Source organism: Mus pahari, chromosome 9 (genome assembly GCF_900095145.1).
Source record: "Mus pahari chromosome 9, PAHARI_EIJ_v1.1, whole genome shotgun sequence".
NCBI lineage: Eukaryota > Metazoa > Chordata > Mammalia > Rodentia > Muridae > Mus > Mus pahari.
The window spans coordinates 37,994,323-38,021,731 of NC_034598.1; the positions used below are offsets into that span (position 1 = coordinate 37,994,323).

A 27,409-nucleotide genomic window follows, 5' to 3' on the forward strand; every position below is an offset into this window, starting at 1 on the left:
TTTGAACTGGGTATCTCATGGTGGCTGACCAACCTTCTATGAGAGGAGAAAGCCCCACTGGCAACTCCTTCACAAACTTTTACTTTATAACTAGAAAACTTAGTGTAACCTCGAAATGTGGCTTCATTCCTTCCTGGTACAGTTCTTTGTATGAGTCTTCACATTTGAATACATACATTGGATTTTATTGCAAGTTGTCCTCCGGAGTGATTGTCAAAACTGTACTGAGACTAAAATCTATAAATGCCCCAATATGCAAATGATTTGTTTATTAAAACAATACTATATGATTTGTATATGTATTATCTACGCTTCAGTCATTTATATCTAATACAATGTAAATATTATGTTAGTAATTCTCTATACTATTTTAATTTGGATAAAATAACAAGACAAAAGATATAAGCCTCCTCATGGACAATTTGTTTCATGTATGTTTTTTGTATTATTGACTGAGTCTTTAGATGTGGGATCTGAGGCTATAGAAAACTAATTACATATTTTAACCATGACATATATATATATATATATATATATATATATATATATATATCTTTAAAACTGAGCTTAGTTTACCTGTTTCTATGGATTCCTGGTGCAAGGCAAGGTCTTCTTATATCATTTGCCATCATCACTCAATGGCTTAATATAGTGACTCTCTGACTACATTGCCATAAACACAGATATAGGAAGGGAGAAATTCTTAGATACACATGTACAAATAATATATAATGAGGATGCTTTGAGGAAACATTGTACCATGGACATGTCTGTCAAGAAAAAGCCAAGTTAGACTTTCTGAAAATAAATGGTATTCAGTGGTAACTTGACTATTTTTACACATTATTATTTTGAACAATTTTTCAAAAAATTCCTGCTTTGTTGTCATCTGAGGCAAACATTTTTCTGGCTTATGATGTCACAGTATCTGGTGTTCAGGGCTCAGAGGGAAAAGAAGAGTTAAGCAAATTAATTTCCTTTTCTTCATTGCTCTGTGAATTAATTTATCTGAATTACAGCTTTGTTGTCTTTAAATATCCATATTAGATTTTCCAACCTTATTATCAATTAAGTTTTGGTAAAAGTGCTTGCTAAGAGTATCAGCTTTTTAGATCACACATATCTTTCTGTTGGGAACAATAGTTATATGCATATAACTATATCTTATCAATCTGTCTATCTATCTATCTATCAGCTATACTTATTCATTATGATAGGTACTTGAGTTTCTTCTTTACTTCACAAACCATTGTCCAACCATTTTGGTACTGTTAGATTCATATGGAAAGAACTTTAGAAACCTTTATGAAGCTTGTTCCTTTGTTCCATCTTAAGTTATTTATTGTTTTATTTTGACTGTTTATTGAAGTATTGTAAACATAAGAATTTGCTTTTCATATTTGAAGTCCTAATGTGGGAGTGTTTTTCTCTTTGTGATGTGAACTATGTTCAGATACTTCATCACTCAAAGTCAGTAGCCTTAATAAGCTGAGGGATCTGGGTAGTAATTTTGAACAAATTGAAATTCTATGTAAATATCTTTTAGCAAAATGGAAGATCTTATTAATTGAATAAATTAATAGCTGCATCTAGAAGATGGAGTCTCAATATCTACAGCTTACAATCTCTAGATTTCAGGCATGGATTTATTGAAAATTCCATTTCTAGCCTCATTTGGTTCAGAGATGAAAACATAGTTGTTTTAAAAGTTAACCCATAATTGGTCATTTCTCAATGTATGAGTGCAATGGGTGTGAGTTAAATGGACGTTGTAAGGACAGAACATATAGAACATACAGAATAAAGTCAGATTGTCGGATAAATGTTGCACAGCTCAACACCTTGATTTTTCTTAACTTGTCTTTCAAAATTTTATTTTTTTGAAAAGTATAAGAAGATGCCAATTATTTCATTAGTTTTTTTCATAAGGGGATTTTTTATATGATCCTAAGACTATAGGGCATAATTGGATTAAATGACAGAGGAAATCCTTGGGGGTGAGTTTATACCAGCATAGATATACCTAGATTTTTTTTTCCCTTTAATGTTGGCTTTCTTGATTAGAACAGCAGGGGTTCCCTTGAAGAATGATTCAAGGTTTATTAGTGTAAATTATATTCCACATTTAGAATACTTTCAAAAACAAAGTCATGAATATGCATTCTTGGCCTGTAGCTGCAGATTCTCTGCCTCTGCTTCCCAGTTACAGACACTTTCCAGGCCCCCAATCTGTGCAGTACACTGTGCCAGATTCTAGGGAGGCACACACCAACAAAATTCCCTGAAGGTGCATTTGAAGATGAGCTTGCAAGTGGAATTCTTTTCAGTGACCACCTGCAGAAACATTCTTAACCATCAGCTTGCACCTGGTATCTGAAGCTATACCAAATTAGATGAGAAACTTTCCAAGTATTTGAAGACTTTATTAAGTTAATTTACATGAAGACAATGTATCTTACTTTAGAACACTTTTAACAACTTAAAATGTGCTTAAGAATACACAATGAGAACACGGTGATATGGGTGACATATTGTATAGTAGTTGAAGGATGATGATGATGGTGGTGGTGGTAATAATGATGATGTCATTTCTGATGGTGATGATGCTATGCTGATACTGATGAAGATAATGATGGAGATGCTGAGGATGGTGATTGGTGGTGGTGATATTGATGGTGATGATAATAATGGCTCATGATGATGGTAATTAGTGGTTCTGCTGATGCTGTGATGATGTGATGACGCTGGTGATTTGTGATGTGGTTGGTGGTGATAGTTATGATGCGGGTATCATAATTACTCTGATTTGGGTTTCGTATAATTTTTGAGGCAAGATTTTGGGGGTGGGTGGGTGTTAGTAGAGGATGATACCCAGAACAGAGTTTTCTCTTCACATTTGAGGGGTGGAATGGAGGAAGGACTTGCTTGAGGGACATTGGGAGGAGAGAAAGGGATGATATTGAGTTGTAAAGTGGATAAAGTTTATTCCATGGATATAGGCCTATGGATTTTTTTTTATTCTGTATATTATATTGAACTTTGTAAAATACTAATGAAACTTTCATGAAAGTGATTATGAAAGTTAAATGTGGAGAGGTCTCCCCATCTATCACAGGAGTGAAGCATAAATCAGAATATGCAGAATATGTGCCAGAGACAAAATGTCAAGCCATGGGTTATGTGTAAAAAAAAAAAAAAATACTGGAGAAAATCAATTGTTGAAATGAAAGGTTTCTTTTGGCTCAGGGTTTTTGAGTTCAAGCTACAATCAGTTTGTCTCCTGGCAGCTTGGAAATAAATTAAAAGCACATTAATAAATACATATTAAATAAACTGGTAACATAAGAGAAATGGAGTGTTATGGGGGTCTTGCGAAAGGGATAATTATCTAAGGGTACCTCCGGGTTGCTTCTGTAGAATAAAGAGATGTATAGATGACCCACTCAAATAGGAAGCTGAAGAGTTAGTTTCATGGAGAAGGCCTGGGCAGGGTTACTGGTAAGGGCTTTCCCAAAACAAAGACTTGATCAGAAAAGATGGAAGATCAAGGACCATACAACAGGGAAGTTTATATCCATATGTTCATTCTAAGGTTAGAGCCCATCCCTTTCCCCATTGGTTTAAATACCAGTCCTAGATAGGGTACCTTCACCTGCCCTGTTTCCCTATGTCCTTCTACCCTTCTCTCCATGTTGCTGATGGAGATGAAAACTCAAGGTCTGAGGCTGGGTAATGCCCCAGAGTAGAAATCTTGATTGTGCCTGACAGAAAGAGTTTGCAGAAATGGAAAAAGTCAGCCAATGGCACAATTTAGGGTGAAGATGGAGGTCTGAGGGTCTTGGACACAGATTCCCAGGGTGGCCAACAGACTGAAAGAAGCCTAGAAAACACCAACCACAGAGACAAAGGACAAAAATATAAGAAGTGTAGACTAAGGATCCCCATCAAAGTGGATGAGAGGGACCTAAGAGGTAGGAGTGGGCCACACCACCCCTGTGCCTCAGTCTCTCCTTCCACATTTGTCTTGCCCAGAGCATCTCCTCTGGATAAGCTCCTTCTTTGTCAACCTTTTGGTTTCTAATAGTTCCAGTCTCCTGCTGAGGGTAACCTCGGGAGCAGAGAGCAGTGCTTGGGATCATCCCCATTTGGTCATCCCCCAATTCTACTGATTTCCCTGTAAGGAAGGTTCCCATAAGCCTCCACAAGCATAACCTGAATGTTATAACTTCTCCTAGGTTCTACCTCTTAAGTGTTTGTCCACTACCCAGTACTGCTGCAGGCTCATGGATTTGCAGGGTTGCTCAAACCAACCACAGCAAATGGGCTGGTCTTATACAATGTATTTTCATAGGTTATTAAACCTTGTCAAAGGCACCTATAATCATCTGTAGTTCCTTGGATTTGCCAATTATCTTTTACTTTTAATAATTTTATAATACCTCTTTTTTCTTAATTTTAAAAATATTTTTAATAAATTAAAATTTAATAATTAAAATTAAAATCATATTAGATTGTGAATGCATTGATTTCATGAGTGAAAGGTCTTCACTCTCTTTCAACCCATGAATGCAGTCTACTTGGGTCATTCCCATCTTACCTCCTCTTCACATTCCTCTTGGGCACTTTTCTTCTTCTTGGAAGGTTTGATAAAAAGCATTTGGTATAGCTTAGTTTGATAGAAGCAGAACTTGAGGGCTGAAGTAATAAAAATTGTCTATTACTTCAAAACATTTTATTACAGTTTATTATAGCTAAGTTTTTGGAAAGTAATTTTTTTCATTATGATTTCCGGAGCTCTCTGGTTTACTCAAAAAAAAAAAAAAAAAAAAAAAAAAAAAAAGTCAGACATTCTGCTTATTTCTAAAATAGAAATCACATCATTTAAAGATAAGGCAGATCGAAAAATGGACTGAGCATATGTGGCCTCATCCTGCCTGCTGTAGTCATATGACATCACAGTTTTGAAGCTCTAAAGAATGTTCTTTGTGACATGAGCAAATGTATATTTACTCCAGATGGGGACACCAACAGGAGAATAAAGAAATGGCTCCATCCAAGGTGAACTTGGGGAGTCAGAGTTTACTGGGGTGACTTGTAGGATCCTCAGTGACTCCCAGGGAGCTTTATAATAAAAAGACTCCCAACATGAGTTTTACAGGCACACACCATTCTCCTCTCCTCTTGAAACAGCCCTGGGAGGTGCTTAGTGAATCCTGTAAGTTTCCGAGACTTCCTCAGCCTTCTGAGATTTATTACCTTTTGGATCCTGGCAACTATCTAGGTTGTCCAGTCCATACTCTTTCTGGGAGGGAGTGTTCAGTTCTGGGGATGGAGCGCTCAGCATGTGCAAATGGTGATGAAATCAGACAATGAAAAAATTGCAGCAGCTTCGTAGTATTTGTGTGTGCTGGTGCTACAAAGCAAGGTCAATTGCTTGTGAATGAGCAGAAAGTGGTAGCATGGAAGTGGGCTCATGTAAAATCATTCACAAAACTATTTCTCTTAACTGTGGGAATGCAGTAGAGCTTTCCCCTCTATCAGGCTTCTCTGATGGGCATTGCCCTTCTCCTCAAGAGTTCCTAGAGTTGGGGCTCCATGAGAACAGAAGGAATGATGGATTAAGAATAGATTCCAACCTATGCTAACAATGACATTTTCTTCTCCCTTTAAAAAATTCTATTCACTTCACATCCCAATTGTGGCCCCCTGTCCCTCATTTCCTCCCAGGCCTGCTCTTAGAAATCCCTCCCTACATTACCCCCACCCTTTCTCCTGCGAGATGAGGAAGCTCATCTTGTGCACACCCCACCCTGGAACATCCAGTCACAGTAGGCCTAAACATATCCTCTCTAGCTAAGATCCAACCAGGCAGTCCACACAGGATAAGGGAATCCAATGGCAGCAAATAGAATTAGAAAGAGCCTTCATTCTAATTGTTAGGGGACCCACATGAAAGTCAAGCTGCACATCTTCTACAAATGTGTAGGGGACCTAGGTATAGTCCCTGCATGCTCTTTTATTGATGCTTCAGTTTCTGTGAGCCCCCATGGGCCCAGGTTAGTTGGCACTGTAGGCCTTTCTGTGGAGTCCTTGACCACTCCAGTTCACTCAGTTCTATCCCCCATTCTTCCACAAGACTCTCTGAGATCCACCTGATATTTATCTGTGGGTCTCTGCATCTGTTTCCAACCACTGCTGGATAGAGCCTCTCAGGGGACAGCTATGCTAGACTCCTGTTTGCAGGCATAGCAGAGTATCATTAATAGTGTCAGCAATTGGCTATCTTACATGGATATGTTTCAAGTTGGCTAGTCACTGGTTGCCTCTTCCCTCAACCTCTGTTCCCTCTTTATCCCTGCACATTTTTATAGGAAGGACAGATTTTAGGTTGAAGGATTTTGTGGGTGGGTTGATGTCCCCTTCCGTCCACTAGAAGTCCCATCTGGCTACAGGAGATGGCCAGCTTAGTCTCCATATCCCCAGCTGGTAGCAGTCTCAGCTAGGGACACCCCCCCCTTAGACTCCCCTTTCCCATGTCTCCAGATAGTCCCAGAGATACCCCTATTGATTACCATTCTCACTCCCAGCCCTCTTCCATGCCCCATTTCTCACACCTGACCCCATCCCTGTTCCCCTCCTCACCCACTCTCCCACCAAGTTTTCTCCCTCCCTCAACTTCCAATGACAGTTTTGTTTCCTCTTCTGAGTGTGATTCATGCATCTTCCCTTGGACCCTCCTCATTACTTAGTTTCTTTGGATCTCTGGCTTGTGAGTGAATGTGCGTGTGTGTGTGTGTGTGTGTGTGTGTGTGTGTGTACATTTAGCACATGTATATATACATTTAACTTTTATATATACACACATCTATAAATAAAGCATACATACACATAAATGTGGGACATATAATTAATATATGGGACTTCATGAAACTGAAAAGCATTTGTAATGCTAAGGATAGACAGGATAAAATGACAGCCTACAGAATGGGAAAAGATATTCAACAACCCTCCATCTTCCAGAGGACTAATATGCAAAATATATAAAGAACTCAAGAAATTAGACACCAACACACCAAATAACCCAATTAAAAAATGGGGTACAGAACTAAACAGAGACTTCTCAACAGACACATCTCTGATGATTGAGAAGCACTTAAAAAATGTTTAACATCCTTAATCACCATGGAAACGAAAAAAGAACTCTGTGTTTCCATCTTACACCCTTCAGAATGGCTAAGATCAAATACTCAAGTGACTGCATATGCTGGAGAGAATGTGGAGCCAGGGGAACACCTCTCCATTGCTAGTATGAGTGCAAACTTGTACATCCACTTTGGAAATCAATTTCTTAGTTTCTCAGAAAATTGGGAATAGTTCTACCTCAAAACCCAGCTATACCACTCCTAGGCATGAACCCAAAAGATACCCCACTAGACCACAGGGACACTTCCTCAACTATGTTATAGCACCTTTATTAGTAAAAGCCAGAAACTGGAAATAACTTAGATGCCCCTCAACTGGAGAAAGAAGAAAGAAAATGGGTGCCCATTTACACAATGGAACACTACTCAGTTACTAAAAACAAAGACATCATGAGATCCGCAGGCAAAGGATGGAACTAGAAAATATCATCCTGAGTGAGGTAATACAGAAAGACATGCGTGGAATGTACTCAACTATAAGTAGATATTAGCTATAAAGTAGAGGATTACCACACTACAATTTTTTCCTCTCTTAAGTCTAAACAATGGTGCCAATATTTTGCCTACCAAAGGGAAAACTTGAAAGTTTGGGGTCAAAATACAGAATATCAGAGAGCTCACAGAGAAGGATAGAACAGGGAAAGTTTGGGAAAAAAATCAACAACAATAACAAACCCGCCAAAACAGAACACTGTTTTATTAAAGGATAAAGTAGCTCAAACAATGAGGGAGACTGGAGGCCACTTATGACTATGAAGTTGCATGGTTGCAAAGAGAGAGAGCTCAGCAGGGATGGAGAGGACAATAGATTTGTAGTTACATCAAAAGAAGGAAACTGGAGGAAACAGGAGCCATTGGCAAATCCTGTGTTAGGCAAATTGAAACATCTGGTGGTTAGAACTGTGAATTTCTACTCCAAATGTTTTCCATATCTTCCCTTTCCTTTTTCCTTTCCAGTGGGCAAGGGAAGGAGTGCATGAGAAGTGTTGTCCCCCAAGCTTGATTGCTGATGTTATCTTCTCTATGTGTCTGCTTTTAACAGTTAGGGGAAATGCAGAGCAGAGTACAGATGCAAATGCATCTGAAAACTGCATACTCTACCCTCTAAATTTCCCTGTAGTGGAGATTCGGAACTCTCTAATTCAAAGAAAGAAATGCTTTAAAGTCGGGATTGTAAAACTCCTCCAAGCTACTGCACATTAAGCAGATTTAAGCTCTTCCATGGGACCTGGAAACTGACAGATTGTGAGGCACAGTCTGCATTCTTCAGTAAAAAACAGTGGCACATATCTGAAAGGAGGCTGTGAAGAATATCATTCTCACAGTACAGTACACACACAACTCGGAAAATTAAAGTATCAGTGTCATGCATGGAACTGAATAGGAAGCAACCAGTCGCTCCTCTCAAAACATCAGGGAATGTGAATGCTATAGAGAAAGTTAAATAAACTTTGCTGTAGGTGATCTTGGATTATGTGTGTGTTTGTGGTTGTGCACATGCCTTGCATACATGTGAAGGTCAGAAGTTAGCCTGCGGGGGTTGAATTCTTCCACCATGAAGGTTCCAGGGTCAAAATTAGGTCTTCAGGATTACTGATAAGTGATCTTTTTTTTTTTTTTTTCCACTACAACTGTGGATAAACAGAAATAGTACTACTCACAAAGTCAATCCAACGTTAGATTCCAAATATCTAAATTATGCTTTGATCCTCTAAGCATGATATAAGTGACTTATGATGCATATCCTCATCACTTTCAGTATCTCCAGAAGACTGCTGCTATGTGTGTACTTCTAACTACAATGGAAAGATGAACTTCATGTATGTGAGTTGTTATTAAAAGATCCCATTATAAAGAAAAAGACCAAAACAGAAAAAAGAAGGAAAGAATATACCACACACAGCCTTTAATTTTACTGTGATCAAATTTCTAATGTCTAGCTGAAGAAATATTTAATTATGTAGGATACAATATTTCTTCCATCAGTTGATAATTTCTCAGACATTGTTGCCTTTACCTTGCTGATTTATCTCTGGTAGAAAAGTCGATGTCATTGGTTATCACCTCAGCTTTATTCATTTCTGCCTCTAATCTAGTAACCTAACATTCAGTTTCAAAGTTCCTCTAAGCACCCACTTTCTCCAATATTCTTGGAGAATATTCTAATCATTTTACTGTTTCTGCCAATTATTTTATAAAAAAATTTACATAACTCTATTCTGCATCCTTTTCTTTTAAAAGTCTCCTTGGCAGGATCTCATTTATTCGTGGTTGCAGAAGACAGGTAAGCATTGGGCACCCAGTATCCTCAGAGGCTGTAGAGAAAGGTAAGGCTCCCAGGATGGTAGTGAATTCTAGCTTATATTTGTTTTGTGTTTGTTTGTTTGTTTGTTTGTTTTAGCCTGAAGTTGCCTAATCAGTTATAATCTGAACAACAAGGAGAAAGATATAAGCCTGAATCTTTCAGGAAGAGACCTGTGGGGATAGGTGTAGGGAAGGGAATAAGAGGATGCTGAACCTCTGGTAGGTCCTTTTCTGCTCTGTCCTAGCCTGTTTGAAGCTTATACTCTAGTGGTACCCCTTTCCCAAGCAGAGCTTTTTTTTTTTTTTTTTTTTTTTAATTAGTGAATAATTTTTTTTATTACATCTTGTCTTTTCCCCTGGGACTATAATATAATTTTATTATTTTCTCCCTCCATTCTTTTTTTTTCTATATATAACTTTCCTTGCTCTCTTTCAAATTCATGGTCTCTTTTTACATTTATTGTTATTGCAGTCATACACTACTACTACTACTACTACTACTACTACTACTACACTAAATAGAACCTGCTTAGTCTGCATGATGTTATCTGTATTCATGCTTTCAGGGCTGATCATTTGGCATTAGCTACTCTACTGATATGCCTTTCCCTTAGGAAAGCAGTTTTTCCTGCTCTCAATACTCCTTAGTTGCCTGTGGTTCTTTGTGTAGGGTTGAGGCCACATTGGCTTTTCTTTGTCCACTTTGGCATGTTGATTGCTTCTGTCCTTGTTCATCTCATGTCTAAGGGGTCCTGGTGAGAATTTATTGATGTGACTTCTGCTATTTCTAGGAGACACATCATTACAGCAAACTCCCTGATCCTCTGGCTCTTACAGTCTTTCTGCGCCCCGACACCCTTCCTCAATATTTCCTAAAGTACAGCAGTTGCTTTGTAGATGTGGCCACTGAAACTGGGCTGCAGAAATCTCCACGTTGATTGGTTATGGTTTTCTGTAACGGTCTCCATCTGTTGCAAAGAGAAATTTCCTTGATGAGTTAGTACTATACTTATCTGTGGGTTATTGTTAAACCTAAAACAAAAATCATGAGTTCCACAATCTTTGACTCACATTTGAAGCAATCTTTACTTAAACACTTGCCAGGATGATGGACTCTAGCCAGGATCATTCTGGGTTCCCAGAAAATGGCAATGAGTCACATTTTGCAGAGACCTAAAAAGGCAAACACATAAGGCCACCATATTTCCCATCAGGTCCAATCAGGTCCAACCAGGGGCAAGGATACATCCTAATATATTTTCTGCTTTGTGTACCTCCGACCTATATCCAATCAAGGGCAAGCATATATCCTGACCTATTTCCTGCCTACAGATTCAGTTGGGTCAAACATATTTAGGGGGAGTAAAAACATGTGGCTTATTATCTCCCATAAAAATAGCCTTCAGCATTTCAAGAAGTACCTGTCCTTGTACCTTGGGCAAGGAGCTTATAGGTTAGGGGCATTTTGTATTATTGATGTCTTAGGCACAGTAATTAAAACTTAAAACATAGCCTTGGCTCTCACATCATAAGAACCAATGCTCACAATATAGTTAGAAATTATGCTGTTTAACTAATGTGCTGGTTGTGGATTCTCCTCCAATAACCACAGTTTTCCCTAGAATTTTGGTTAGGTTTTTCAGTACCACACCAACTAGAAAGCTGTTGGTTACTGACAAGTTATGTGTGGCATCATTGTTCCGTTAGGCTAGGAGTGACATGCTGGTCACTGTTGTAGTTGAGAGGCATCGTAGCTAATAGGACTAGAGATTGCCTTCCTCCTTTGGAAGCTTGTACAATACCTTCTGGTACCATGCAAGGTAATTCTGAGGAGGGAGTTTCAGGGCAGACCCAGTTTAGGGTCCTTAGGCTCTGTGTTTAAAGTGCACGTTACCTTCAGTCATAGAGATTGACCTTCCATCTCTGGGCACAACAAAGAATAATCGCAGTAGGCTGTATGTTTTGGAGGTCTCTTCCCCAACATTGTCAACTCAAAATAGACCTTCTTGAATCCAGTATTGGGCATTTTGTTATGTGAGCTTTGGCTCTTAGAGGGACAGTTGTCAGACCAGATGGGAGAAATTCATTGAAACTATGTATATATTTATATGCAGTTATGTACCTTACAGGGTTTTTTAGGTAAGCAGTTAATAGTGTGGTCCTTCTGACTTTTGCATATAACCTTACTAGTAAGTTTTTTAACCTCCTTCTGTTTCTCCCTCCCCATCCCTAATTAGCGTACCCTCTCCCATTTCCCTGATCAGACCAGTTGTACCCAGATATTTTCCTTTATATTACTCCTGATCGCCCCATATCCTTGAAATATTCAATTTTTCCTTTCCTGGATTCTGTATCTACTCCAGGACATACTCATACATGAAGATTTAGAGCTAAGAGTCCCAGGTGGGAAAGGACTTTCACATTTGTCTTTCAGCATTTGGATTACCCAACTCAAGATGAACTTTTCTAATTCTATCCATTTAACTGCAAAACTGATTTCTTTTTGTTAAAAAAAAAAAAAGATGAATCGTATTTTTATTATATATTTACGACATTTTCGTTATCTTTTCAATCTGCACAAAAAGAGCATCAGCCACAGAATGTAGCGGATGCTACTGCAAACCTATCTGGGCTTATGCTCTTCCTCAAACACTGGAAATGTGGCTTCAATAAATCAGCAGGTTTCCTCCTCCATGAGAATAGAGAGCAGTGTACGATCTATCTGTAACAGCCCACTAACTCTTACTTCAGAAAGCATTTGCCAAAAACTAAATAAATGAATATATGTTTGGCACTGGGCTGAAATTAATGAGGCTACTGGTGGAAGCCACTTGCAATTATCACTGAATGCTAAAAATTTTATGAAGTTAATTTTCACCAAAATAAGGTTAATGGACAAAGTCATATGTGTTAAAGTCAGATAGAGTGACATTTAACCCCAGATAGGCCTCTTGCAGCCCTTTCAACATGAATAGGTGAAGTTACCCTATTGAGACCATGTGTCTCACACAGCCTGCTGGCGTTCAGTCATTATGCATACATAAGATGACCTAAATCCTGGACATTTATTGAAGGATGTTGGACCCTCCTCCAAGGATTCCTCTTTCATCACTGTGAAATAAAGAAATACATTGAGAAATAAAAAACAACTGTGCATAACTGCTACTTCTAAGAAATTCCATTCTTCATTGAATTTTTATCATATTCTTACTATAATTCCCAAACATCATTTCAAGAGTTTAGTTTCTTTTTGTTTTGTTTTGTTTTTGTTTTTTGCTTTTTTACACGGAGAAACCCTGGATGTCCTAGACTTGCTACATAGACTAGGCTGACCTCGAACTCATAGAGCTGTGCCTGCCTTGGCCTCTCAAGTGCTGGAATTAAAAGTGTGTGCCACTGTACCCCATTTAAGAGTTCAGTTTTTTTTTTTTTTTTAAATTCTGTTTCACAATTTGTGTTCATAGTCACTAGAAACTTTGAAGATTTCTAATATGTGTTCTTTTTCTCTGTGGATGCTAATTATTTACAGGGGCTTGTGCAGATCTTTTTAACAAGCATTAATGTTATTGTGTTAATTAATATGTATAAGTTAATGTAATAATATAGTATTTCACAAAATAACCCTCATATTTAGGAGTTTCCACTTGACAGGAGAGAGATAATGGTCTGTAAACCTGACTTCAACATATTTGGCACATGATCATTCAGAAGGGTGCACACATGGCACTTTGAGTTGTTAAAAAAAATTGGGCATTTCAAAATTGGGTCCTAATTAGACTCTTTCAGAGCTTCTGAGTTGTTTTCCCAAGATGATGCCCACACAGAGGCAGGCAGCCTTTCAGGCAATTTTAATATCTAGATCTAAGAGCCACATATTTAAAATATTACTCATCTTCTCAAAGAGAAAGGTGTCTGAAGAAAAACTATTCTACCCAATAAATTAAAGATAATTTGATGTTAAGAAGATAAACTTGAGTCTAATAAGTCTTCCTGCAAAGTTTTATCTTTTCTGTTTGCACAACTGTCTTGCTTAATTAATGTGAAAATTACAAGGGAGATAGAAACCAAATGGATCTATTAAAGGAAGTTATATAATTATATCTCTCCTACAAAGATGTGTGAGCTGCAATGGGAGAAGATATTAGGCACCATGTCCTGCATTTGTTCTTCAGTATTGTTGTTTGTTTTGTGAACCTTTCAACTAGTACATTTGTTTATCAATTTATGATCTTTCTCTGTCTCTCTGTCTCTGTCTCTCTGTCTCTGTCTGTCTCCGTCTCTCTCTGTTGCCCTCTCTCTGTCTCTCTCTATCTCTCTGTCTCTGTCTCTCCCTCTCTCTGCGGGTGTGCATGTGAATGCGTATATGTATACTCCACCCTTGGAGAAGCTTGTGAAAGTCAGTTCTCTCTTCTCTCTTATCTTCCTCCCACTGGGGATTAAACTCTGGTCACCAGGCTTGCGAGCGCTGCCAAGTTTGGGGCAAGTTCCTTTTCCCATTGAGCTATTTTGCCAGTCCCCAAGTTGTCCGTCATGATGGTCCAAACCACATCCTTTGAAGCTTATACTCAACTACAGAGGCACCATCATTGAGTGTATGGCGGAAATAGTTCACCAGTAAACAGAGACCTGACTGGAGCCATACCCATGAGAATGCTGCAGAAATTAACTTGCTCTGAGAAAGGCTTCTTCCATCTGCAGAGTTGAATTAAATATATTTAGCTATCTTGAAATAATTTTATAAGATTAGATACAAAGAAAGTTTACATGAGTGTTAAACTCCCAAAAGGTAAGCGTCATTCCAAATAAACCCACGGTGTTCATATTTATCTGGCCAGCATCCTCTCTGTTGGCTAACCAATGCTGGTCATTTTTTAATTGTTTAAAACATTGTACTTAAACATAAAACAACATGGCATGTAACTCTCTGTATGAATGTCTAATAATTTATGGAATGCAGTTGCATAAGGTAAAAGCCAGTTTGTTCCATGTGGTCAGCATGGCACTCGCCTACAGTGTGCCTCAGTTCTTATCCAATTGCTGCAAAACTGGTACCCTGGAGACTAGAGTGGTATTTGTTTCTTTGGACAATGCATTCTGCAGGGAGGTGGTAGGTATTTCAAGCAATGCAAGCTAATCTTGAGAAAGCTACACTAGTAGTAAACTTGTGTTTGCTTTGTTTTAATGGTGAGAAAGGGAGACGAGATTTTGCACGTGGTAGTCAGCACCAGGCGGAGGTTACTAGATTCCAACACTGGTGAATCACCTGAAAAAAATAATGACATATTCTCTGTCATGAGGTGAATTAACTAAACATACGTCATTTGTGCTGTGGTCACGTGAAAAAAATAATGGAGGCATATTCTCTGTCATGAGGCGAATTAACTAAAAATACATCATCTCTGTCTCTCTCTCTGTCTCTCTCTCTGTCTCTATCTCTGTCTCTGTCTCTCTGCATGTGTAAACAAATGAAGGAATTAATGAATTGGATTCACGCAGGTTATAGTTATGGGACATCCTCATTTATGTCTTCATCTGTGAGATTTTCCTTAAGTCTCCCACTTTCTTCCCTCCTAATCCTAAAGTCATTATGTTATGATACTTGCTTTCAGCAGTGCATCCTCTACAAAGCAGGATAATAGTTGTTCATCCGATTTTAAGCTGCTTCTGTAATTCTTTATCATGTAAACAGATGACAAGAACCCGTAACAGTAAATCCGTGATTGAAAACACATCTTTTTTTTTTTTTTTTTTTTTATCTCTACCTTTCTGTAGTAAACTTACAAAACAGTTTCGGGAGCTGTAGTTACATAAAAAACGTGAATAGGATTGTCAGCAGGATAATTCAGACTTTGCACCAAACAGCCAACTGTTCCCAATGGAGAGTCTGTGTCAAGTGTGACTATAGCCCTGCAGGAGGAGGTGTGTGGTCAGCGTTAGCTTATAGCACTCTGACAAAGGAAAGGTAAAACCCAAGAGAGAAAGCCTGTCTAGAGGAAGGCTGTCACTGGATTAGCGAGCAATCTGTGATTGTAAATGTAGACATCTCTGAAGCACTCTGGTTAGCTAAAGCTGATAGACGAGGCCACGGTCACTGTAGACTTCTGTCTTATGTTCTCGGTACCTTTATCTCCTCTTGATGCCCGCATAAGTGTGCCATGCACAGAGACAAGTAAACTACCTTAGTAGATCAGGGAAGAATAGTTGTCCAAATATGAGTCATTTTGTTACCTTTTATAATGTATAAATACCTTGAAAAATACATTAGCTTGCATCTATCTGAAGGAATTGTTTTTCAAGGGGATGAAGGAAAATACATCCATGCAGGTAACTCAATCCTAGTAATGCTTAAAACCCCAACTCTTGTATATTTTTCTGCCTTTTCTCATTATAAAGCCAATAGACAAGATGCTATTAAGAAGCGCCCAGATTCTAGGGGGCGGGGATGGAGAGATTACTTAATAATGGCTAAGCTTAGCAGCTGTAATTGCAGAGGACCTGGGACTGATTTCCGGATCCCACATAGTGGCTCACAAGCAACTATATTTCCAGCATCAATTATCTGGCACCCCTCCTGGCCTTCATATATACTGCATGAAGGTGGCACATAGATATACCTGCTAATAAAATACTCATACATATAGAAGTATGTTTAAAAAGAAATATCAAAAATTTCAGATTATGGATTGAATTGTCCCCCAGAAAAGTTCCATATGCTGTATCCCTAACTTCTAGTACTATAAGCCAGGAATGTAGGCGGCAGTGTAATTTTTGTAAATATAAGCACTTAAGAGAGAATCATTGTCAGGTTGGTTGGCATCTGTTTTAGTTAGGGTTTCCATTGCTGTGAAGAGACACCACAACCAAGGCAACTGTTATAAAGGGAAACATTTAGTTGGGGATATCTTACGGTGTCTTACAGTATCAGAGGTCTCGTCCATTATTATCATGGCACAAGACATGTCAGTGTGCAGGCAGACAAGGGGCTATAGGAGCAGGGAGTTCTGTGACTTGGTCTAAAGGCAGCCAGGAGGAGGCTATCTTCTGTAAGCAGCCTGGAGACCAAGTCACACTGGCCAGACATGAGCATATGTATGAGATCTCAAAGCCCCACCCCCACAGTTACATACTTCCTCTAACAAGGCCATACCTCCTACACTAACGCCACACCTGCTAATAGCTCCGCTTCCCATGGGCCAAGCATACTCAAACCACCACAGTGTCATTATGAACAGTAAGAAGGGGATAATTTGGGCATTAATAAGCTGGCAGGAAGAAGAACAAGGGAAGAAGGGGTGTGGTTAAGGGACCACCTGTAGCAAAGGAAAGTAGAGACTCTCCAACAAACACAAAGCAGAAAGACAGACAGACAGCTACTTGTAGATACCTTAACCTTAAACCATTTAATACTATAAAACATTTAAAAAACCTGACACACACACACACACACACACACACACAGAGAGAGAGAGAGAGAGAGAGAGAGAGAGAGAGAGAGAGAGAGAGAGAGAATGAACCCTGTCTATTTCCTTTAATATAACTGAAGTAAAAAAAAGAAAGAAAGAAAAAAAAAAAAAGGTCAGAACAAGATCCAAACCAGACCATCATAGGTCTGCCTGCTGCCTGGTGATACAGCCTAGATAAGCTAATTTTATTTGGAAAATTTTCACAATATCTACTTAATTTTTGTTATATGACTCTTAGCTTTGTAAATTTCTAATTAGGAAATGATAGAATCAAGAGTTCATATTATCAGCCTGTTTATTTTGTCTAGTTTCTTTGTGTATTAATTCTTCTCTGAATGAATAATATCAAGCTATAAGACAGGAAGCCTATCACAGATGACAACTCACAGACACAGACACATAGATACACAGTCATACATCCACACATACAGACACATACACACAGACATACATGGATACAGACAGACACCTAGACACACAGTCAGGCACATACACACAGCCATGGCCACATAGACACAGACACATATACAGACACACAGACAGACATAGATGCACAGACACACAGATCCACATAGAGACATATACACAGGCATCTACACATAGTCATACAGACCCACAGGCACACCAACATACATGCACACACACACACACACACACACACATATAGGCACACACTGACACATAGACAGACACAGACATACAGACCACAATAAGATATACACACAGACATGGACACAAAGACACACACTAATACAGAGATACACAAACATACAAACCCACAGACAGATACACACAGACCTACAGACATAGACACACAGAAAGGTAGATACACACACAGACTGACACATACACATAAACACACACAGATATACATAGACATACAGACACACAGACATAAACATACACAGATAGATATATACACAGAGAGATATATACACAGACACATACACATAAACACACACAGAGATACACATAGACATACAGATACACAGACATAAACATACACAGATAGATATATACAGACAGACACATACACATAAACATACAGAGACACACATTCATATCCACATAGACATACAGACACACATAGATACACAGACATATACACAGACATACAATCCCACAAACCGATATAGACAACAGGCACACACACAAGACTTTGAGTTACAGAGAGAATGCCACAATAAGATGTTATGTTGAGCAACAATATTACTTTGGGACTATGCCATTTAGAAGAAGCAGAGGTGAATAAGACTACACCCTTCTCCCCCTGTATCTTAATGCACAAGAATAAGTTACTGTGTGTGCATTCGGTTAAAGATGCTGGTAACTGTTCGGATATGTGCCATCCATTAAACCCACAGAGACATATTGAGTATAGCCTGTTCTCCAGGTGTCAGATATGCACAGATGAATGATTCTTCAAATTTATAATAATACTCATTTTGATAACACTAAGTGAATAAACTGGAGTAATCTTGCCTGGCTCCTATAAGTCAATGCTTTGAAAGTCACATGGCTAATTTATTAGTCAGATACAACAGTAATAATATGCCCAAGTAGAACAACATTCCAGTCCAGTGTCGTGTATTGTGACTTACTAATGCTATTAAACAGGGGACAGGGCATTGAATGTATAAGCAGGAAATAATTTTAAGCAAATTTCACATCGAATGGCTGTCTATACATTTGAGATGCACCTTTATTGATCCCGACAGCTCTCAGTCTAAGAGCTCATTTTCACAAAAGAGTCTTTTCAGACTGATTAGCTATTTTTCAGGCTGCTGTCAATCACAGGGAAGCTGAGAGTCTCAGCTCCAGTTAGCTTCATTCTGGGATGGATTTATTTATTTATTTATTGATTTATTTATTTATTGTGCTTCTACCACATTATTGATTTCACCTTAATTCCTCCATGATGAATAGTGAGACGTTAGAGAGGAGTTAATCCCTTTGATTCCATAGTGTGAACATGAAGCATACTTTATAAGAAGCATGCAACACCCTGAATATAGTTCAGCTCTACATAAATTACATTGTTAGTCAAGTTGCACATGCTATCTGTCTTAGGCTTTGCAGAGTTATCATATAGTTGGAGTTGCTTAATTGCCACAGTGAGTGTACTCTGAAATTCACAAGAAATACCTTCATGCTAAAGGCAGACTTTCTTACGAGCCAAAATGTCCTTAACTAAAAGACTACCAAGAGACAGCATATAATTTAACATAAACACACTGAGTGCTCTACCCCTGAATAAATGTGTATCATCAGAGTCCTTACCATGTGGTATTTTCTATTGTAAAGAAACATGTGAGTAGCGTATCTGGGGGGTGTAGCTTCCTTTACATCCCCACTGTAGTAAAGGCACTTGGCTGTAGTTTTCATTAAAAAAAAAAAAACATATAGTACACATGGTTTGGCATGTTAGTTCATGATATAGACACACTATTCTACGTGAGCTATGTTCTGTTTGTTTGTTTTAGCGCATTGCAACAAAATCCACATATCTATCTCATGGGTGTTTACACATTTTCCATGTCATTCCTAAGGTTTCCTTCAAAGTCTGCCCAGTCCATCTACAGTTCAAATCCATCCTTGAAACATTCTGACTTGGCCACTGATTTATTATTTTAGATAAATTCAAAGGTATTTATTTCATTTTTGAATTATGTGTGTGCATGTTTATGTGTGCCTGTGTGTATGTGAACATGTATGTATGTGCCCATGAAAGGGTGGAGACAGATGGAACCTGGTACTCACTGGCTGTGAAGCCAGGGTCAACATCTAGCTAAGGAAGACACTGGCCTCAAGGCAGTAAGACAGAGACTAATTGCAGTAAATGCACTGTTCTGGTCACTTACATTTAAGTGCACGTGCATGTTTATCTGACACACACACACACACACACACACACACACACACGTACACTTAATCAATGGTGCTCAAATCACAAATTGAGTTACACAGGAAATTGAAATGATGTCCTACTGAACTGACTGACTAAATGATACCAGAGGCATTGAATATTAAGTTAAGGTGCCTGTAGCTCAAATTCTCATTTACTCTCTGTGTTAGAATTTAATATATATTACTGCAACTTACTAAATTGTGACTACCATTAAATGTTCAGAATTAGTTGATAATCCATACAGTTTAGTTTGACAAATAGGAATGGCAAAATGTAAAGTATATTAGGTTCAGGACAAAATTAAACCAAGCTTTCTATTTAAAATAAATATTATCTTAAGTTATATTTCTCAAAACCATGTTTGATTACCACTGTAATGCTATTCATCTATTTAAAAGAATGTAGACTTTATTTTGTTCCCATGGGGTAGAGAATAAATATTTAAAATACTGTGTATTAATTATACTTGAATTGATTAAGAATTTCAATGTCCTCATTGAAAATTTGGAGAATTAGAATAAGAAATGATAAGGAGAAAATAATTGTTTCTATGTGACAGTAATTTTTATATGGCATTGACAGCTGTGAGTTAAGATTAGAATTTCCTTAACAATTATTAAGGGATATTATCAAATGAAATTCAAAGCTTACATAATCATGTCATAGAAGTTTTGTGCCAATAATTTCTACCTCAGTGCTATGGACTTTGTCTTTTTCAATATCCAATGTGGTTTAAATTTGCTAAGTTGAATTTTTTAATCATTAAATTATTGACTACAGGGTTCTATTAACAAATTGATATTATCCTCATGGCCTAGTATCAGTGTGTCTTAGTTAGACTTTTACTGCTGTGAACAGACATCATGACCAAGGCAAATCTAATAAATGACAACATTTAATTGGGCTGGCTTACAGGTTCGGAAGTTCAGATTGTCGTCATCAAGGTAAGAGCAGGGCAGCATTCAGACAGACATGAGTCAAGCAGAGCTGAGAGTTCTACATCTTCATCTGAAGGCTGCTAGTAAAGACTTGCTTCCAGGCAACTAGGATGAGGGTCTTAAAGCTCACACCCACAGTGCCACGCCTACTCCAAAAAGGCCACGTTCATGGTTGAAACAGCTCACATCATTCATTCTGCCGGGGCTTCCAGAATCCTGGATATTCAGTTCTGTGTCTGTGTTCTCAGAAGATATTCTGGGAAACATGTCCTTGAGTTATTACATCACTGATGGGCAAATTCAACAGATGTACTTATACTAACTAAGATGGTCATATGTAACTTAATACTGAACACAGAACCATTGAGTTGGATCTCATTACCCTTGTCTGTATATCATTTGAGTGAGAGGATTCCCATTCATCAGTGCATGCCTATCCTATGGACCATTACTACAATAGTAATTTCTTTGCAAATGGCTAATGGAATTTTCGATGCAATTGGTACTCTGATTTTCAATTTTCAAACATATTAAAGGTAAATATTACCTTTAACCCCCAGCTTTAAATTTTTATCATATGGAAATTTGTATAATGTGCAGGCATTATTTCCCCTTCAGAGAAATGCCTTGCCATTCATCCCTCATATTATGATTTGATTAAACAGATTTATAGAGGATGAATAACATAGGCAATGTCACACAGACTTAAACTTCTCAAACTCAGCAAGCAATGTTCTCAGAGAGAACATTGCACTGCACACACTTAGGATTAATTAACAACAACAACAACACAACAAAAAAAACAGGTTGTTTGACTTTTATAATAAAAGTTTTTTATAGCCACCCTCAAGCCCTCCCTTTGGCATGTATCTCATCCTTAACAGCTTGAACTATCACTTTATCCTTAACTTTTGTGACTATATGCTTAAATGTATTTTTCACACAAATGCCAGCAGGCAGCACATTCAAGCTGGGGTTGGCGTCTTTGTTCTTTTTCTCAACTCAACCCAGTCAGATGGATCTTGTCTTTTGTATTCTGACAAACGTTAAGTAGTGCTGGACGCTAAGGTTAAGGTAGGCTTTAACATGTATTAAGAATGTAACTCTCCTCTGTGTAGGGCTGGCTAAGCAAGATAAAGAGAAAATGAGGGATTAGACCAGAATCCAACATGAGGGTGAGGACCAAACAAGATGTAAATCTCAAAGGGAACCTTACATTTCACCTGCTCTGGGCTTCTTCACAAGAGCTGACAGAAGGCAGGGTATAATCTAACCTTAGGAATTAGAGGGCTGGATCCTATGTCTTCTTACTCATGGCCTTGAGAGTTCTTAGGTAGGCACTTTGGGGGAGATTAGGGTCGCCTTACCTAATGCAGCTTTAGGAGACTGGAGACTATGCTAATGTTTAGTCTAAGATGCTAAGGGCTATGGGAGAAGTTTATTAGAGTTGAAGGCTTGTAGGAATCTAAGGTTTAATAGAGGAAACAGTTTTTAAAATAAATAATTAATTATTTATTTATTTATTTTAAATATTTTAATAAATAATAATAAATATTTATTATTTATTAATTATTAATATTATTAATTAATAATAATTAATTATTATTAAAATAATATTTTAATAAACAAATAAACAAATATTTATTTATTTATTTATTTATTTATTTATGCAAGTGTTCTGTAGCTGTCTTCAGACACTCTAGAAGAGATCTCATTACCAGATGGTTGCTCTCTCCAGTCCCGCTCACTCTGGCTCAAAGACTTATTTATTTATTATATCTAAGTACACTGTAGCTGGCATCAGATCTCATTTCAGATGGTTGTGAGCCACCATGTGGTTCCTGGGATTTGAACTCAGGACCTTCGGAAGAGCAATCAGTGCTCTTAACCGCTGAACCATTTCTCCAGCCAGAGGAAAGATTCTTGATTGCCATTGTTGTCTCCTTTCTATTGAGTAGTGTGCTCTGTTAACCATCTTCTTTCTGTCTAGATTGCAGCCAATTTAGACACAATAAACATCTGTATGTAGAGTGTGTGTGTGTGTGTGTGTGTGTGTGTGTGTGTGTGACTTTAGTTTGCAATCTACAGGCTAAATTCCCAAGAATATAGCTTCCAGAATGCTCAATAATGGCAAGGTTAGCTTAATGGAAACCATCACAGCATTTTACCGACAGCTGTATCATTCCATATTCCTACAGACAATATGTGAGTGATCCTGCCCCGCCTCAGGTTTCACGGCTGTCATTGCTTTTCATTAATTTTAACCATTCTGATAAATGTGTCATGATATATCTTTATAGACTTCATTTACATCCCTCTGATGGGTAATAAAGTTACACTTTTTTCATGTGCTGATTTTTTCCATCTACCTCTCCTATAGAATGAGGTATCTTTTTATATTTTTTGACCCATTTTTCCAGTTGGACTACTTTTCTTCCCCTTTTTTGGTTTGGAGTTCAAGATCCCTTTACACAATTTGTGTATGCTCCATTTATATAAAAGCTTATCTTAGGAAATCTTCAAAGATTTATTAAATTAATTATTTATTACTGATGGTCAGGAAAGCAGAGGAGCTGTGAACTAATAATCCTATAAATAGAACAGGGTCCATCCATCGCTGCACTGTGAGAACAGAGTTAGAGTCTGAGCAGTGCTGGCTGATACTCTGTTTATTTGGAAAGTTTTAGTCCATGTATTTTTCTCTCTCCACCTACTTCACAATCTCTGAAGCTTTAGCCCTGTCTATGTGGTTTTAGTCTGGTTTAGAAGAAGGAAGTGTGGGTGAGATTAAATACTGAGTTCTACCCTTAAACTTTGGGGTCTATTGCTTTAAGATTTTGGAGTAACATGAAATACAACTATAGGGATTTTAGTCTATATATAGTAACAGAGCTTGAATCTTAAGATAATAAAGTGTTAGTCATGTACAGGGGTACATTTGAGACCCCGGGAGACGATTGATATGAGTCAAAGTCTAGTATGAGCTATGGAATGAGACTTGTCTTTGCAGCCCCCTGCCAAAGATAATTTACCAGCATTTAAATATTCAAAACACTTGGATTTTGTTAATTTATAGCATTCTTCCTTGTGAAGGTCAAATAGCAAAAAATTAATAAATGAATGTTGGCTAATTTACAAGTCAAATGTCACTTGAAAGAACTTGCAGAAGAGGATTAAACCGACACACCGGATTTCATGAATTTTGACCTTGATCTTACCTTTAAGATACCATTAAGATACTTTCCCAGGCTCTTATTGATATGCACCATGCTGCTAAGATACTCTCTACTGTTCTTTAGCTAATTTAGCTTCATTCTCATAATATTTCTATATAACTTTCATCTGTCTTCTCAGGATTTGATTTGTCCTCCAGTGGTGAGCTCATTGAGCCAGCCACCACCAACTTTTTAGTATCCCTTAAATCTAAGTTTTTATAGTTGGCCGCAATTTATATAAAGTCTCTATTAGCTGATATGAGATTAGAGGGGAGCAGTTATTGAGATACACCGTCCACGTGACTGCATCCACACAAAAGTCTGAAGTCGTTATTTCCCAGAATGGGCGATCTGTCTAGCTATATTAAATTTTGGCTCACCTTCTGGCCACACAGCACTAAATATCAAATATTATGAATCCCAAGACATCTGGTCAGATATCCCTATAAAAGAACAACTGCCTCTGATACTTCTTCTCTCTAACAGATTTTAAAATTTATAGGGGAGAGTAGGGTGATAAAAGTAGCAACTGTGTGATTTGCAGAGACACGGAAGTTAGTGGGGAAAGCTTGCATTGCAGGTTCCTTGAACAGCATCCAGGAGAGAGGCATGCAGATGTCTCTGGGCAAGAGGCCACTGCTTGAAGTCATGTTTCTTATTCTCCCTCCTGAAATTTGCTATTGATTGATTATTGGGTGGTTAGGGAAATAATGTGTAAATCAATGGCTGCAGGGTGTAAGTGTTAAAGAAGTATGGGTACTACCATAGGTGAAGTGTGTATAGCTCAAGATTTAAAGTTACCCTCAGTGTAGAATTTCTGTTCTTTTCTTTCAAGCAAAATAAACGGAATGGGTGTATTTCTGATAATTCCTTTTGAAAGGAAGACACAAGAATGCTTGATAAGGTCTCTTTTTATGAAATCTGGCACTTAATGTAGTTCATGAATTAACCAAGGCATGGCTACATTGACATTGGTGGAGGAATTCTTTGATCTGAATGCTACTGCAGATTTTTAAAAATCAGGTCTCAAATTCTCAAGCCTGAGAACTTTTATAATTCTGAGACATTGTTCTGAGACCCTAAAACTTTTGTTTATATAGACTTGCTGTCTCTATATGAAGTCAAAGACAGATTTTAACCCAACTCTACAAGTAACTCTATAAGTAACGATTAATTAGTCCAAGGACAAATATGCTGAATATTTAGTTAATATTATTAGCATTAATTACACAGTAGAAAAAGGTGACTGAATCCTAGAATCTGCTTCTGTATTCAATCCTATGAATGTATGTTTTGTTTTTAAATGTTTATATGACACACTCTTTCACAGATTTATAGTCAGGGAACACAAATAGTTGTCATTCAGATTACAGAATACATTTCAGTGGTAGAGTACCATACTCAATTTCATCACACTGCAGTGTGTTGAGGGTAGTTTTAATGAGGAATCTAAGACCACCAAGTCCTTTTTTTTTTTCCATCTTGTTTTGTTACAATGTATCCATTTAACTCTAAGTGATATTTTACCTTTGAGGATTGTGTGGCATCCTCTGCTGGTCTCTAGACTTCATCACTGATTTCAGCCAATGTTTCAGATTTTGCAATCTTTCTTTACACAAAGTCATGCTACAGTACAGATTTTGAGAGAATGTGACCCTGCTTTTGACCAATGGGAAGAGGAAATAAAATCTTGATAATGAAATGGAGTTATTTTGCCAGTAAAATAAAACCTTCCAAAATTATTAGGGTGCCCAAGAGAGTCAAATCCGTCATTTGAGAACCCTGGGTTAAAAGGACATGTGTTAAAATTTTGTGTCAGTGCCATGACTGGTGAACATTCCAGTGTTTACATGTGAAAAATAGAATTGGTGTTAAGGACAAAGAAACTGGAATTGCCTACCCTGGGTCCCTTGCCATGAAATATTTTCAGAATAAATTAAAGCAGAGCCAAGAAGCATTATTTTAACTGTCTTTTCTGTTGGACTGATATAAAGATGATAACCCCAGTGTTAAATGAGTGAAATGGAGAGTTAAAGAGTCTAGTACTTCTTTGCTACTATATTTATTTAGCTCTTAATGCCTGTAATACAATATGGCACTGGAATAATCTCCAACTGGAACAAAGGGTGAGCATGCAAGAGATGATGTAATCACTACTAGACAACCATAGATGGACTGATGACCAAGACCAAGGTTACCCGGAAAACAGAGCAAAGTTACATTTTGTCACCAGGGTGAGCTGGGATCATAGCAAAGGCAGATGCGGAGTGTGTTGCTCATAGGTGACTGACTGAGTCAGAGCCTGATTATGGCAAAGACAAGCACTCGGTTACATTTGTATGTCAATAGTTTCTCATAATATTCCTATCAAGGTATACAATCACTCCTGCATTGTTACAAATAATCCCATTCACAGGTATTGATTTTCGATTATTGCTTTGTGTTACTCTCAAGAAGCGTCATACAACTAGTCACCAAAATAATTGGATATCAACTCTACATCCAACTTTGTCGAGATGAAGCTAGTATGTATGCTGAACGTGGCAACTGGCAGCCGTAAAACGAGTTAAAGATGTAGGGAAATGCTAGGAGATTTATTTCTCCCTAATCACTCTTTTACATCCAGAAGTTAACAAATTGCCATTGTCATCTGGGTCTCCTGTAGAGAAGGAAGAAATTTTATTTAATCATTTCTCCTTCTGTTCTTCTGTTTGGAGAAATCTGGTGACTAAAGATGATAAATCACCCAACCAAACTTCCAAAGAAGTAGGAAGCAATATTTCTTCTACAGCCAAGACCCGGCCTCCTGTGGGTAGGAAAAAGTATTTAAATTTAACACAACCCATTCTTTCAGCTTCCAAATGTACTTGCAAAAGGTGCCTGGGTTCTTGAAATAAAAGACTCCCAGTGGTATCTGGGATTTCCCAGCTGTGCTTCCAATTTGGTACCAAGCAAGGATGACCCAAAAGTGCTCCCTACCTTGATAGCACAATAAGGATGAGCCAGTAGTACAACCTTCTTGGTACCTGCAGGAATAGACCACTGAGGCCCCACAGCTTGCTACCCAGCAAGAATAGCTCAGCAGAGCTTTTTGCCTTGACCCCACAGCAAAGTTGAGGCAGAGGTACTCCCCTACCTCTCGTTTACTGAATAATTGGAAATATCTGTTATTCACACATGTCTGCAAAATCCCTGTGGAAGCACTTAAGACCTGATGGCCTGAATGCTTCGTAGGGAAATCCTGGAGATCCAGTCAACTACCCATCACTTCTCAGGCACAGTATCACAAAGTACATTCTGGGACCCTTACTGTTCAAGGTGCTTTGTGACAACAAAAGAATCCATGGATCCGGGCGTGGTGGCGCACGCCTTTAATCCC

General features: G+C 38.0%; 1 protein-coding gene and 1 pseudogene across 1 annotated transcript in view; both read left to right on the plus strand.

Moving 5' to 3' along the window:
• Pcdh15 (protocadherin related 15) overlaps positions 1 to 27,409 on the plus strand; it is a 1,443,732-nt gene that overhangs the window by 48,240 nt on the left and 1,368,083 nt on the right. The window lies entirely within an intron of this gene.
• LOC110326071 overlaps positions 2,739 to 27,409 on the plus strand; it is a 39,401-nt pseudogene continuing 14,730 nt past the window's right edge.